The sequence below is a fragment of the Cavia porcellus genome, unplaced genomic scaffold (assembly GCF_034190915.1).
Source record: "Cavia porcellus strain 051 isolate PalLab524CR breed Dunkin Hartley unplaced genomic scaffold, mCavPor4.1 scaffold_17, whole genome shotgun sequence".
Classification (NCBI taxonomy): domain Eukaryota; kingdom Metazoa; phylum Chordata; class Mammalia; order Rodentia; family Caviidae; genus Cavia; species Cavia porcellus.
In genome coordinates, this window is record NW_026947500.1 from 22,442,718 (window position 1) to 22,457,384 (window position 14,667).

Sequence of the window (14,667 nt, forward strand, 5' to 3'; positions counted from 1 at the left end):
TACTCTCACTTAGCACTGTGAGCATACTACTCTATTCTGCTCTCATTTCATAGATAATCACTATTAATATGTATTTCTTAGTATATGTCTCTTTTTTCCCATGGTAGCTTTTATATCTTTTCCTTACAGTAGATGTCCAATGTTTCACGTATTGTATTTAAATATGGATTTGTTTTTATTTGGTTTGCTTGAGTTCTGGAGGGCTCCTTCAGTCTGAGGGCTTGGAATCCCATCCACGTACCGCCTAGAGTAGCAGTAAAATTTCTGTCTCTCTACTGGGACAGCAGAATAGGCATTCGTTCTCCAATTTATGCAGGGATCACTCCTTCATGGACTTTGCCCTTCTGTAGATAATTCCATTTCAGTTAACTACATGTATTACTTACTGCTTGATTAATTCAATTTCCCTATTATTAGACCTCATAGCACTGTATAGTTCTCCAAAGCACAGCACAGTTTCAGTTTTACATCTGTTTGTTTGAGTATTTAATTAGTATCATGACACTCTTAAATGAAAGGGAGTTCCACTTCTGGTAACAGAAATACTTATATCAGCTTAATCTTCCCACTATTATTAACACTTAAAACTCTGAACAAAAAAATACACGCACATGCTTGCACAAAAACAGGTAAGAAGTTGGCAGAAGTGACAGGAAGTTAACACTCAGAAGAGTGAATGACACTGTTTTTCCATTTGAGGGCAGGCCCAGGTCGGTGTTGGGCAAACCAGCTAAAACTCCTACCAAAACCCACAGTCTTAGTACCTAAAAAATCAGAGAATAGCCCGCAGGACTGATCAGCAGCTGGAAACAAAGAAGACCTTCAGGAAAAGTAAATCCACATATTCTGCTACTTCTCCAAGGGCCCCTTTTACTGCACACGTGTGGGGCAACAGCATAAGGCCAAACAAATGGAACTAAAGGGAGTTTTTGGCCGCTGCCCCTGCAGAGAAGGCACAGTTAAGAAGTCCAAAAATACAAAGCATTAACATTCTTCAGAGGAACATAACAGAATTTAGTTTCTACAAAGTATGGATCACAGTACGAGTTCTAAACATAAAAACAAACAAGAAAATATAAACCAGACAAGAAAAAAAAGCAAGCAATGAAGACCAACTTGAGTAAGTCCAAATGTTAGAAATAGCAAACACTTTAAAGCAGCTAATAGTATTATAATTAAGAGCATAAATGCCATAATATGATGAACAAAGGAAAACTCAGACAACAAATAGAAGTTACAAAAAAACAACAAAAGGGAATTCCAGAAATGAATAATACATATGAAATTAAAAGCTAACAGTTTAACAGCAGATTAGAGATTGTAGCAGAAAGAGTACATGATCGTAAAAATAGTTGTATAGAAATTATCCAGTTTGAAAAAAAATTTAAAGTGTTGGAATAAATAAAAAGATGAGTGGGCTGTCACTCAGTGCCAAGCACTGGCCTGGGATGCATGAAGCCCTGCACTGGAAAAAAGAAAAAGAAAAAGAACAGAGCTCCCTCTCCCATCTTAAGGACAAAAACTAAAGGCTTCATGTGAATATGATTAGTATCCAGGAAAAGAAGTGAGAGAAAGGTATCGGAAAGCACTACTATAAAAAAGGATAAGCAGGGAAAACAGCCAGCACTTAGATTGGGTTTTTAAATGCCACTTTTCAACAAAAGGAACTGAACCTCCTTAGAGAAATGGCTTACTCTAGGAAATACAGGGTGAACATTAGAGCATCACACGGGCCTACAGAGTAAAGAGGAGGAAGAAAAGAAGAGAGGGAAGAGGAAATGAAGAAGACAAAAAGGAGGTGATGAAAAAGAATAGGGCATTTCAAAAGGACACAGGAATCAATCTAAAATTTCCAATGGCTTAGAAAGCAAAATAATAATAATGCAGCACAGGATTAGAGTCCAAAGAATAAAATACATACCAATGAGTCTATTCTGATAAATAAGTAACTGAATAAATAAATGGAAGATGTAGCGTCTTACAGAAGAATTCCGAGTAACATATGTATTCTAGGTATATATGTCTTTCCAGAGTAGAACTTCATTACCCTGTCCTTAGTGTAGGCTGGAGTTAGGGTCTTGCCCCCAAGAATAAGGAATAGAAAAGGAAAAATAGTTTGTAGTAGTCTGTAAGACACAACTGTAACCACATGATCAGGTTTAATATCACAAGTAATAAGTCATATTGATATCATTATCTCTGATATGATGCAGCAAGAAGGGCACTAACCTCTGTAGAAGTCCTAAAACCTTTAACCTCAGTGTAAACATGAGAAAGTATCAGGTAAGTGTACAATAAAAGACACTCCAAAGTCACGTAAACAGAACCCTTCCAAAGGGTCAGGGCTACAAATGCAAGTAAAGTAGAAAAACTGTCACAGAATAGAGAAGGAGTCCAGGTGATACAATGATACAATACAATGTCACATCCTAAATGGGATCCTAAAACAGAGATTTAAAAGAAAGCACATTCATGGAAAAATATCGTTAATATCACTGTGCCAGTATTACTTTTTTAGTTTCACAAATAAATTACATTAGATATGAACCATACTGGGGAAATGCAGTGATTAGCATATGGGAATTGCCTATCCCATCTTTGCAACATTTTGATAAATCTAAAAGCTACCAAAAGAAACTTTATTTTTCAGGATAGTCAAAATTGTCCAAATTTGGTGAGAGAGAAAGATTCCAAAACCCAAACAAGCCCAAACAGGATAAATAATACAAAGGAAGCTATGCTTAGCCACATCATTATCAAACTGCTGAAAAACAAAAGCTAAAAAACAATCTTGACTTCCAGGAGAACATGGTGGACAGATAACAGCAGCTATGGAGGCTCTCTGAGATATACAGCTTAGAATCCAGGAATGGTGTGGTGTGAGGAGTCCTAAGCAAGAAGAGATATACCCTGCTGACCCAAGAACGAACTGGGATAGGAGAAACCAACTGGGAATGCTGTAACAGGAACAGATAAAAGTCTCAGCAAGGAAGCTGGAACCCATGCCACTGGAAGCCACGATTTGGGTTTCTTGCCGCTGCTGCTGCGTCTGAATCAGCACATCAGGGAGAGAGACGCGCGAAAGCTGTGAGAGCAGGAATTGGCAGATGGAGTTGAGAGTGGGACAGGCGGGGAGCCCTGCATCGACCTGCGGTGAGTGAGAGAAACGGGGACTCTTCCATGGACTACGAGGCTCCAACAGAGGACATTCTGGGACCGGGCAGACTAGCCGGAACAGGACACTGCAATGACTTTAGACTTGAGAGGGGAATACCTCTCAAGCGGGATTGGTGGGGAGTGCCTGGCCTGGGTGACGCCCACGGACTAAGATCCAGTAGGCTAGCCCAAACCAGATCCCAGCGCCTGGTGGTGCACCCTATCAGTGAAGCCTTCAGTAGGTTGACCGACCTGGAGGGGCGGGCCCAGCAGAGGCTGCCCAGGTCTGTGTCTCCCTAGGTCTGTGTCTCCCTAGTACACTGCAGTAGGCAGGAACAACTAGCTGGCGGATTCAAACAAACTGTAACCGACAAGGAAAAAAAAAAAAAAAAAACCTGGGCCTCCTATTTACACTTGTATGGAAGAAACAAAAAATATGGGAAGAGGGAGCAACAAGAAAGGGTCCTCAGCCCCCAATCCTGAGAACACTGATGCAGGAAAGGTAAATACAAAGGAGAATGAGGACAGAAAACACGCAATATCAGGCACGGCACCAATAGACATAAAGCAATATCTCCGGAGCCTCATAGATGAGTTCAAAAGTGAAGTATTTAATGAAATAAAGCAAGATATAAGTAGAATAGTGAGAGAAATGCTAAGCACTACCCAAGAAAAAACAGATGGTGGAATGGAAGAACAGAAAAAAAGGGGAGAATTATTTGATGGAGAAAATAGAGAAAGCATAGAATATGTGAAGCAGATTCAAAGAGATTACCAGGAAACTAAAAACTCAATTGAAAGCTGGCATAACAGCTTGAAAGAAACTAAGGATAGATTATCTGAACTGGAGGACAGATTTGTAAAGTGGGAGCATGAAATGAAAAACTTCTTAAAAATAACGAAGAAACAAACAGCAATAATACAAAGGCTACAAGATGATAAGAGGATCTATAACTTAAGAATTAAGAACATAAAAGAAGTAGGGACACAAACAAATGAACTACAAAAGCTATTCGCAGAAATAATCCAGGAGAATTTCCCTAATTTAGCAAAAGGTAAAGATACTCAGATGTATGAGGCATACAGGACCCCAGCCACCTACAACCCAAACAGAACTACACCCAGGCATATAATAATCAAAATTCCAGAAATCCAATATAAGAACAGAATATTAAAAGCTGTCAGAGACAAGAAACAGATTACTTACAAGGGAACACCCATCAGAATTACAGCAGACTTCTCGACACAAACCATCAAATCACGAAGAGCATGGGGGGAAATAATTCAAGCTTTGAAAGATAATAACCTCCAGCCAAGATTGATATATCCTGCACAACTATCCCCAGAAATTGATGGAAAAATAAGGTGCTTCCAGGATAAAGAGGAACTAGGGGAATTTGCAACCACCAGTTCAACTCTACAGAGAATACTGCAGGATATTCTAAAAAAGAAAAATACCAAGATTCCAGAAATAGTGGCAGAGAAGCCACAATGAATGAAGCAGAAAGTGAAATGAAGAAGACAAACTGACAACTAATGACAGAAAAAGAGCTCACCAAAAATGAGGTTAGATGGTAGGAACAGCTATTTTGGAGAAAACAAGACATCATAATAGCTAGTGCTGATTTAATATCATCTTGTTTTGAAGTCCCATCAAGCTTTTGTTCTTCTGTCTCCATCGATCTTAACATGTTGTATCTTATTGGATTTTATTATATGTGATAATATAAACAAAAACTTTTATAGACAAGGAGATTATACAGAAACCACTGTTCATTTTCTGTTAGTTGATTCTAAATACCCTGTAATAATGTCATTCCCTTGAACGGTTTTACATTGTTTTGATATATTTGATGCTACAATATATGAAGTTATACTCAAAGATTTCAAGGAAAGAGACACTAATGGTAACTACTTTTATGTCAGGATATCTTGTGGTGAAACACTATTTTGCTTAAATGGTTATGTTTTAACCTGCGCTGTTTTGTTGTTATGCCCTCTTTTTATCTCAATCTCCATTTTATTATTTACTTTTCTTATTTTTATGCTTTTAATTAAGGGAAAAATAAATAAAAAATAGCAGGATGTATTATAGTAACCCCCTTTGATTTCCTATTAACTTGATTTGAAACGCTGTATTGCTCTCACCATCTTGTTTTGACTGATTTTCCTCTATTCTGTTTTGCTTGATAGTACCAAGTTTGAAAGTATAGGCAACAGCTGTGAAGATAATAAGATTTATTATGACGCCCATTCTGGTTGACTATTAACTTCTTTTGAAGACCTGTAATATCTCCAATTGGTTTTGTTCTTTACTGTTTTGTTCAATTTCATTATAACTGATGATGTAGGCAATTCTTTTTAAGGTAGCAAGAGGCATTATGATAACCATTGTTGATCACTATATATTGTGTTTTTACATCATGTACTATGTCCATCCTTTTGATTTGACTGACTCTGTTTGGTATGTCACATTTGGTTTTATTCTCTTCAAAAAAAAATAATAAGAACCATGGGAGTAATAAAACCCAAAATGTGTAATTGTCATTGTAAAAAATAGAAGAAAAGAAAGTGCTCTAAAGGATATAACTGCTTGTATATTTAAGCGTATAAGATAGATAACGATATTACTGAGTTTTGTTGGATCATTGACCAGAACTGTTTGCAGTCTTTGCAGAACTGTTTGAATATCCACTTTATATGCTTTAACTTTGTAACTTGAACAAATATTTCTAAGATGACAATATGTAATCTATTAACTAGTGATTTCCTATAGTTTATTCTTTTCTGAAATTCTGTATAACTTATACCCTTTTTCTGCTTTTTTTTCTGTTTCTCCTTAAATAAAATTTTTTAAAAATTTTTTAAAAATCTTGAACACAGCCAGAACAAAATGACACAGCAAACACAGCGAACAATAATACGCACAAAAGGTAGTTTTTCATCAGAATAACATTTGAAGTCTCATCAGAAACAATGCAGCCCCAGAAAATGGTGAAATAATTATTTTTTTAAGCATTGAGTGAATGGGGGGGCACATTTGCTTCAATATACTAGTTCTAAAAACCTTACATATATTATTAATTTATTAGGAAGTCCCTATTTTTGTGCTCAGCAAAATGGTTGCTCACTCCTACCAAAATTATCCAAAATTCTGAATGAATGGATACTGAACTAAATTTTCTGCTTTTTTCAAAATGGTAATTTCAGCCAGGCGTGGTGGTTCATGCCTGTAATCTCAGCACTCAGGAGGCCAAGGCAAGAGGATCTGCAAGTTCGAGACCAGCCTGGGCTACAAAGTGAACTGAAGGCCAACGTGAACTGCATAGCGAAACCCTGTCTCAAAAAAAAAAAAAAAAACAAACTGGTAATTTCCCACATTTACTTGTGTATTCACTTTCTACTTCAAAACAAACATGATCTCAGATCAAGCCTCCCTCTAACATATCTATGTACTTCTCTTCAAGAAATGCTTATGGACACTGTTTTGTTTTGTTTTTTTTGTACCAAGGTTCAAACTCATGACCTCACACTTACCAGGCTAGTACTTGAGCCGCTGAGCTAATTCCCTGGCGTGTGAACACTGGTTTTGATCAACTGACACAGCACAGAGCTATTTTTCTGCTTAGAGGCTGAGACAGCTATTAACCTTTCCATCCCCTCAGAACTTTTGTTTTAGCTTAGTTTCCTGTCTCCCATTTGGGAAACCCTTCTACAGTGTCGTTATTAAACAGTAATTACATTTTAAAAGATAAAATCACTTTTAAATAGCAGAAAGGGGTCAATCAAAGGATCACTGTTATCTCTGGTTTGACTTCCAACTTTGAGTTTAGGTCATTGACACTTTAAATCAGTGACCTTTAGTCACTTTATTTGGTTTCTAGCATGTTAATCTTAAGCTTTTCCCCTTTGTTCATTCCTTTTTATTTCTTTCACTTTGAGAAAAAAATAGTGTTAAAACAACATAAAGCTATATGTTTTAACTGTACAAGTACCAAGATACTCAGAATCTAAATTCCCTCTGGAACCATAACTCTAGCCACACCCCCCAAATAAATATATACTACAATAGGGTCTTTCATGGCAAACTTATACCCAAGGGGCAGTGTCATTTATCACTGAGTAAATAACACAAGATAACATAATGAAAAGGGGATTTTGCTTTACTCCCTTAACTATAAATAAAAATATGTAGCATTTTGCAGGATTACCACATGTGGTAGGACATTAATTTAAATACCAATCTTTAATACAAATTGTAAATAGGATAAACTGTGCTCTCTGGCCTCCAGGTTTAAATAGTCTCTCTTTTCTATAAATTTATTGCTTTCATGAAGCATGTAAGGGTGCCTGCATATAATTTGTAATCATGTAATGAAAGAGTCTATTGTGATATATGAGAGACTGGGGAGGAAGGGGAGGAAAGAGAAAAAGAAAGAGCAAGCAAGTGAGCGAGCAAAACCGGAGCCAGTGTTGTAAGAATTATGCAGAGTGCTTGTGATGAAGATCGATGCAGTGAGGGCAAACCAAGTCTGAGTGAAAGACCTTCGCCAGGATAAAGAAAGCAAATCGCTGTCAGCGGTGGCCTGGTTTATGCATCATAACCAGGGGAGGGTGGGGAGAGGTCTACTATGTGAACACTGAAAACAAAAACTGACTTGACTCCCTGCATACACGTCCACCCTGAGCACTGCCTAAGCATGAGGCGACATGACGGACTGCGGCCTCCCCAGGCCAGCGGGTTTGCTCTGGCTGTCCCAGCCATATGGGAGCACACAGATGCAGCTCCTCCTGGATGCTTACCGTGTGTATGCTCACATTATCAGCAGGCATCAGGTTGCAAAGACCAGATTGGAAGTCATTTCACTATCTTCAAAGAGGAAAGAATTTACCCCTTCAATTGCTACTTGCTTGTAAAGTAAAGCATATTCAGTTCTCTCAAGAGTGCCACTTAACCTACATTAGAGTGATCAGAAAAAAGATTCCTGAGAGAATTCATGACAGTTATTTTTTAAAAATGGAGATTTCATTTTCAACTCCATTTTTAAGAAGTTATACCTGCCCAAGGCATAGTCAATCTAGGAACTGGAAAGTTATTTTCCTACTGACCTGCAACGCCGCCGCATGTCTTGGAGACACTGAAGTATTTGTTTCCTGGCACTATCAACAGTTAAAGATTTCCCACACAAAGTACTTACATTTAAAGATCAGAAAATAACCTGTGGCAAAATTGTTAAAAAGCGTCCAGAGAACACAACAAAGAACCCAGAAGTCTCAGCATAGCTGTGGGGGTGCACCTGCCCGTCATCTCTGATTCTGTCTCCGTGAGCCCCTTTCCCCACCCTCAGCTCCAGTCATCTTGCTCAATGCACAGAGCTTTTCAGATACAGTCAACTTTCCATCCAGGCTTACCCATTTTTTATTAACTTGGCTTACCCATTTTTTATTTATTTTCTGAAGTACATTTATGGGAAAAGAAAAATCTAGTTAAGAGCAGTAAAAATACCTAGCAGAAGGAATCTACTTAGAAAGATAAATGGTTGATATTTATAGGGTGCTTATTATGTGCCCAGCTTTCTCTCAATCTCATGCAATCTTTATTGAACCACTTTTTATCCTTGTTAAACCCACTTATGCATAGTATTCCGTTTTTGGAACATCTAGAACAGGACGCAATAGAAATTTTGCTTTTCAAATTCTTGTTCCTTGAATTTTTCTATGTAACATACATGAATTCCAGACAAAAATTTCAAAATATGGCAACTTTCACATAAACAAATTAAACTCATTTTAGATATGAGAGAATAAGGCTAGGAGATCTTAATGTGACCAAGATTACAAAAGATTTGAACTTGTGACTGTACTGTAGAGGACCATTGTTCACTACAGCCCGTCTCCAATGCACCGCAATCCTGCAAAATGTCCCTGACTGCCTCCTTACACTCCTGTTGTTTGGGAAAACCAAAGGGAAGCTCATCATTAACCACTTTGGAGCCCCACGGCTGAGGTCAGGTCAGGGAAGAAAGGTGAATACTGCACAAACAATAGCACTGTGTCTCTTCCCAGCTCTCACCTTGTTCTAACATTTATAAGAAGGAGCCCAAAGTGAGATGTGAGCAGTAGACTATTTTAACAAGGAATTTTAAGGCATTTTTTGAATGTTATAATGTTTAGAGTACCTAAAACACAGCACTCATATTTTTTCATAACTTCAGATAACTTTTGATGAATAAAATATCAGATGTAATTTAACTCAATAATTTTATCAAAAGCCATTTTGAGCTACATTTTCGTGCATGTATTAACCATGATTATTAGGGATTAAGTAACTTTACTGCATTCCTCCCACGACTGTGTTATCCCATACTGATTTTTAATAAGTGTGTGTTAGATAAGAAACTGGAATAGTTTGGTGGCCTCCATCAACAATTTTAAACCACTTCACCGATGCTTCAGTAGGACTCTCAAATCCCTGCAAGCTTAACTTATGGCAGAAACCAGGCATGTCCCCTAGTGCACGCTCCCATTGAAGTGTGTGGAAATTTGCAAATTCCTTTGTTTTCCCTTCTAACCACATGTCTGCTTTATGGGTAGTCATCTAGGTTCCCGTCTGTGCCATCCCGTCTGTGCCCTGTTTTCCACTCTGACTTTAGCCTCAGACTCTTGCTTCCCGCTTGTATCTACTATCTCACCTCTCTGCAGACAGAGGCCTTTTAAGCTGCTCGGGTTTTCCTACTGGGGAAAAAAAAGCACAGTAACAGCAAAATGTGCCTTTTCCTTCCTGGGTGTGACAGCTACCATATTAGCTTTGGTCTTTGTTTTGCTATTAAATTTCACGAACCAGTAGGTTATACCCTCTTCTATTTTTTTAAATGAAAAAAATAAAAAAGATGATATAGTATTTCAGAACAAAATAGGAGATTAACAATGGTTAATATATTGTGTATTATTATCACAAGATAGATAATTATACTACTCCCTTCTTCTATTTTATGACCACACACATTTGTTGTAACTGTTCAAATCTGGCATTGGACCACACCACTTCTCCACAAGCTGACTTTAAAACATTCACAATTCACTCCTTTAAACATGCGCCCAAACTCAGCCTTCATTTCCCTTTACTCTCTGGCTTCTGACATACTAGTCTCCTTCCCACTTCTGTATCTCCGCTAATAGCTCTGCATCCAGACCGTAGTGCAGAGCCCTCTTTTAATTCTAAAGTCTACTTGCTTCCAACTCATCACTCTATGCAAAGCACTCAACTCCTTATTACCAGTTCTGACTTCCAAGTCTCAGCCTCCCAACTCCAAACCAATGTTTCTTAAACCATCTACAGTGAAAGGCTACTCTTTCCCGTTTTAAACTTTTGCAAAAACAAACCACAAAAAACAAATTAAAAAGACACACAAGGCACAAGCGCTTTTTATTGTCAGACTCTACCCTTCACACTTACCAACTTCTAGATTTGTAACTTACGGTGGCATCATCTACCACCGATCCAGTTCGCTTTACCTGTCTCCTCTCTTCTCTGTAACTCTATTCAATCGGTAGTCAACTTCTAAATCATACTTCTTTAAATTCGTTCTTTTATCAGCTCTTTTCCTCACAGAGTGCAACGACTGTGATCCAGAAGCTACTAGTTCACTTACCTTAACTATTACAGTCTCCCTGGGTAGCGAGCAATCAATGGAACCATTTGTGAATGTGCCCAATTCTTTCTCCCCAGCATCTCTTCCAAAAGAGAGGAAACCACTGTAATTAGACAGTGACATGTGACTACAAGGTAACAGAGAAGATATAAAAGGTGAAAGGGAGATAAAGAAAATATAAGTAAAAAAGACTGTAACTTTTGGGGCTCTGTGAAATTACCAAGGTGAACTATATCAGCATTGCCTTGGATAAATTCAGGTTCCTTTCCTTCCGGAACCAAAACACTCAAAACCCCTAAGGAATACTGAAAAACTAAGGAGAAGAAAACTAATCCTAAGATAAAGGAGTAGGTTGAGGGAATTCAAAGACTGTTTAAATTACCTGTTTAACAGGGGGAAAAAATTGGGTCCACACTGTAGAATAGGCCACACCCTTGGGAAGTAGGTCACCTTTCCCTGGGGTTTCCACTCCTCAAGAGAAGCAGAAATGTCCCGTTCCAGGAAATAAGCACCTCTTTCTGTTGAGAGCCCAAACACTTTGGGAGTACATCTTTTAATTTCTGTCCAATCAAACCCTTCTCATGCCTCCTACTGACTAGTTCTAAAACTTCTTTTTCCATGACAGGAATCAATAAACCTACAAACTTATTCTACAAGAACTGTGGGTTGGATTCCTCATCTCATTCAGGAACCTCCTTTGACCTCGTCCGGTAACAACTAGTTTCGATTGCTGGCTTGTACATGAAAAGTATATGTTGTTGCCAGCCCTAGCATTTGAGCACTGGTGCCTGGCCCTCCATAATGCTCTCTTCCTTCTCTCAAGGTAAACACAACATGTCATGGTGCTATTCTAAACAGCCAGAGTCTCAATACACTGATAAGCAGAGCCTCCAATTGGGCCGTGAAAGGTGCAGTATGAACAACATACCTGTGTTTTCTTAAACCACAAAGATTTTAGAGTTCTGAGGCTTTGCTGAACCCTCCTAGGGCTAGGTAATTCCTGAATATAGTCAACAACTTGCTAGTCTACCTTTCATATTAAAAAAAAAAAAAAAAACAATCCACGCTCCACACGCCCAACCACCTAAGTCACCAAAGAGCCACATACCTTACAGCCAAGGACCACCGCTGAGTTCAAAGCCTTCAAAACTATTCACACTCGCCAAACCTGCCTTGCTTTCTCACAGAAACCCGAACAAAGCCCATCCCACCACACCCCACACTCCCTGCCTTTTAACCAACCATGGTGCTTCCTCAGGTGGTGGCCCTGCGTGGCACAGCATGGTCCCTCCTGTGGGGAACTGCAAATAATAAGCTCTTCTTTTAGAGAAGTTGTCTGTGTCTGTTACCTGGCCACGTCTGATTAATGCAAATCCAAGGTACATTTTCAAGCAGAGTATCATCCTATTAATCATCCTATTGAGATGATACTCTGCCTTTGGCAAGGCAGAAAAACCTTCTTTCAGGAAAAGTTCCAGGCACGTTGATGTTATTTTACTCAGTGTCCTCCCGGCTACCAGCCAGAGGAAGAATAAAACTACAGGCAGGCTCAGGATGGCAACAAGGCTGATGTGACACTGTCTGGTCTCTCCTCCCTTGAGATGGGAAGGATTCGTGCAGCTTCCCTCATTTCAGCAATTGCCAATGGGGATGGAAGGACTTCCGGAGGAACAGGGCAAAGGCCTGCTCACTGGATGGTTTTGGTGAGCTCTGCTCAGCACAGCACAGAAGCTCATCTTGGCTTCTCACTACAAGTTGAGCAGTTGCTATCTTAGCTTGAAACTGCCAAGTGCAATTGTAAAAATTGTATCTTTAAACTACCCTCCACTTGATCTTTTTAAAATTTTTTTCATACGTTTAACAGTAAAATCCCTAATCCCAAAAAGGTATCAAGACAATCATCAGAACAACAAGGAAAGTGTGGGTAACCTGTAGCCAGTCAGAAAAACACAGAATTCTAAGAAAAGAGGTGATGGAGATGGTGTTGAGAAGAGACAAAAAGAGAGTGAGACCCTGCAACCCACCCAAAGAGAAGACATGAGGAAGCTGGTCAGTAAGGGAAAGACTGGTGATACACGGAGGTCCCAGGCAGTTCTTACCTAGGTCAATGTAATGGGTACTTCTTGGGCTTCAAATGAGCAATTCTGATCTGGTCTTGTGCTGGGCTTCAGTAAGCAGGGTACTGTACTAAGAGTCCCAGTCTGGAGCAAGACTATATGAACTTAAACCTCAGCTCTGCCACCTGCTAATAATGTGTCAACTTAGAGAAGTATCTCATCTATTTTGGGGTTCCCATTTAGTCATCCTTAAAAGGAAATTGAAAGTACCCAGTACATTGGGTAGTGGGGTTAAATGCAGTACTATATTAATGTGCCTAGCCTGTCTCATACCAAGCATCCAATGGACATCAGCTGCAGTTGATAGTTAATACTACTATACAAAGATCAAAACCTTCTCAGAGGTCAGGGTAGAACCAGAAGCATTCTATATCTTCCACAGGGCAAAAAACCAGACCTCCACACAGACATGGATATCTATCCTCACCAATCTCCCCCTACTCCTAAATTGCGTCACATTTTGCTTCTCACGGCAAAGCAAATTATGCTTTATTGCTAGTAGACATTTTAAGGAGTAACAAAACTTACATATTATACCAAATGGAAGGCATATTTTAGTCTTGGTCTAATAAAACAATTACATATCAAACAGCACCTTTTCTGTTTATATATTGTTAAACCTAGGATCATGAACTAATGATGATAGGATAATGTCATAGTATACCACATAGTCTAAGTAGTCAAATACTATCAATGAACCATTCTGACCATCAGATAGTGAAATAGATATTCTAGGAACTGGAAGATAGTGAAGGTTTATAATAGAAAATGACTCTTCCTTTCTTTCTTTCTCTCTCATTGCTTTTGACATTTTCCACCATCAGGAACTATTGTCCCTATGCCATGTGCCATCTTGCCTTAGAGCCAGTGGATTACAGACTGAAACCTCTAAAACTGTGAACTAAACTTTTTCCCCTTTTTAAAAGAAATGGAAAATGGGGGAGGTGGATCCAGAAGATGGTGGATCAGTAAGCAACAAAATAGGGAGCCTCTCTGAGAGAAACAGCTCAGAGGCCAGAATAAAACATGCTGGAGAAGACCAGACAGAGGGAGATGGATCCTCTCAACCCAGGAAGAAGCTAAAGGGAAAGGAGTCAGACTTGCGGTCGCGGTGCTCTCATCACCAGAGCCACAGTCACGCTAAAGTTGGGGATTGGTGAGCTCAATGAAGAACAGAGCCAGCGTGGAGACCTGCACTAACCCACTTGCAGTGAGTGCTCAGAATTTGACCCTCCTGCAGGAAAGGGGTGATCAACTAAACGACATATTGGTATTGGGAAGGACCAGCCTGAACAAGGAATGGCAGTGACTCCAGTTGGTTGCTCCTTGCCCAGAGCAGATTGGTGGGGTGTGCTTGGGATGGTCATGCTCTTGGCCGGGACCCAATAGTCAGGGATGAAATTGTCCCCAAAGTTGTCCTGAACTGGTTCTGTCTGCATGGCACACAGTAACATGGTGAAGGCCTCTGCTGGTTGACTGGCTCAGAGGGGAGACACCAGCCTACACTGGCCCTGCCTGCACCTCAGTAACAAACATCAAGCTGGACAGGGCAGAAATCCCTAACCAGCATGCTCCAAAAGAACCATAACCAATAAGGAAAGGGGCTGGGACCTCCACCATACAACTGTATGGATGAAACCAGAAACATGACAAGAGAAAGAAATAAGAAAAAGCCTCCAGCCCCCAGCCCTCAACCCAGGGAATATCAGTCCAGGAGAGGTAAATACGGAAGACACTGAGGG

The 14,667-nt window shown here is 39.5% G+C and overlaps 1 protein-coding gene across 19 annotated transcripts in view; it reads right to left on the minus strand.

Moving 5' to 3' along the window:
* Aopep (aminopeptidase O (putative)) overlaps positions 1–14,667 on the minus strand; it is a 383,307-nt gene that overhangs the window by 350,158 nt on the left and 18,482 nt on the right. The window contains exon 1 of one of the 19 annotated variants that reach the window (XM_063229040.1): positions 10,809–10,826. The exons of the other annotated variants lie outside the window; for them this stretch is intronic. The gene's annotated coding sequence lies outside the window, so the exon portion shown is untranslated. Of the gene's footprint in view, positions 1–10,808; positions 10,827–14,667 lie in introns of those variants that run through there. 19 annotated transcript variants of the gene reach the window in all.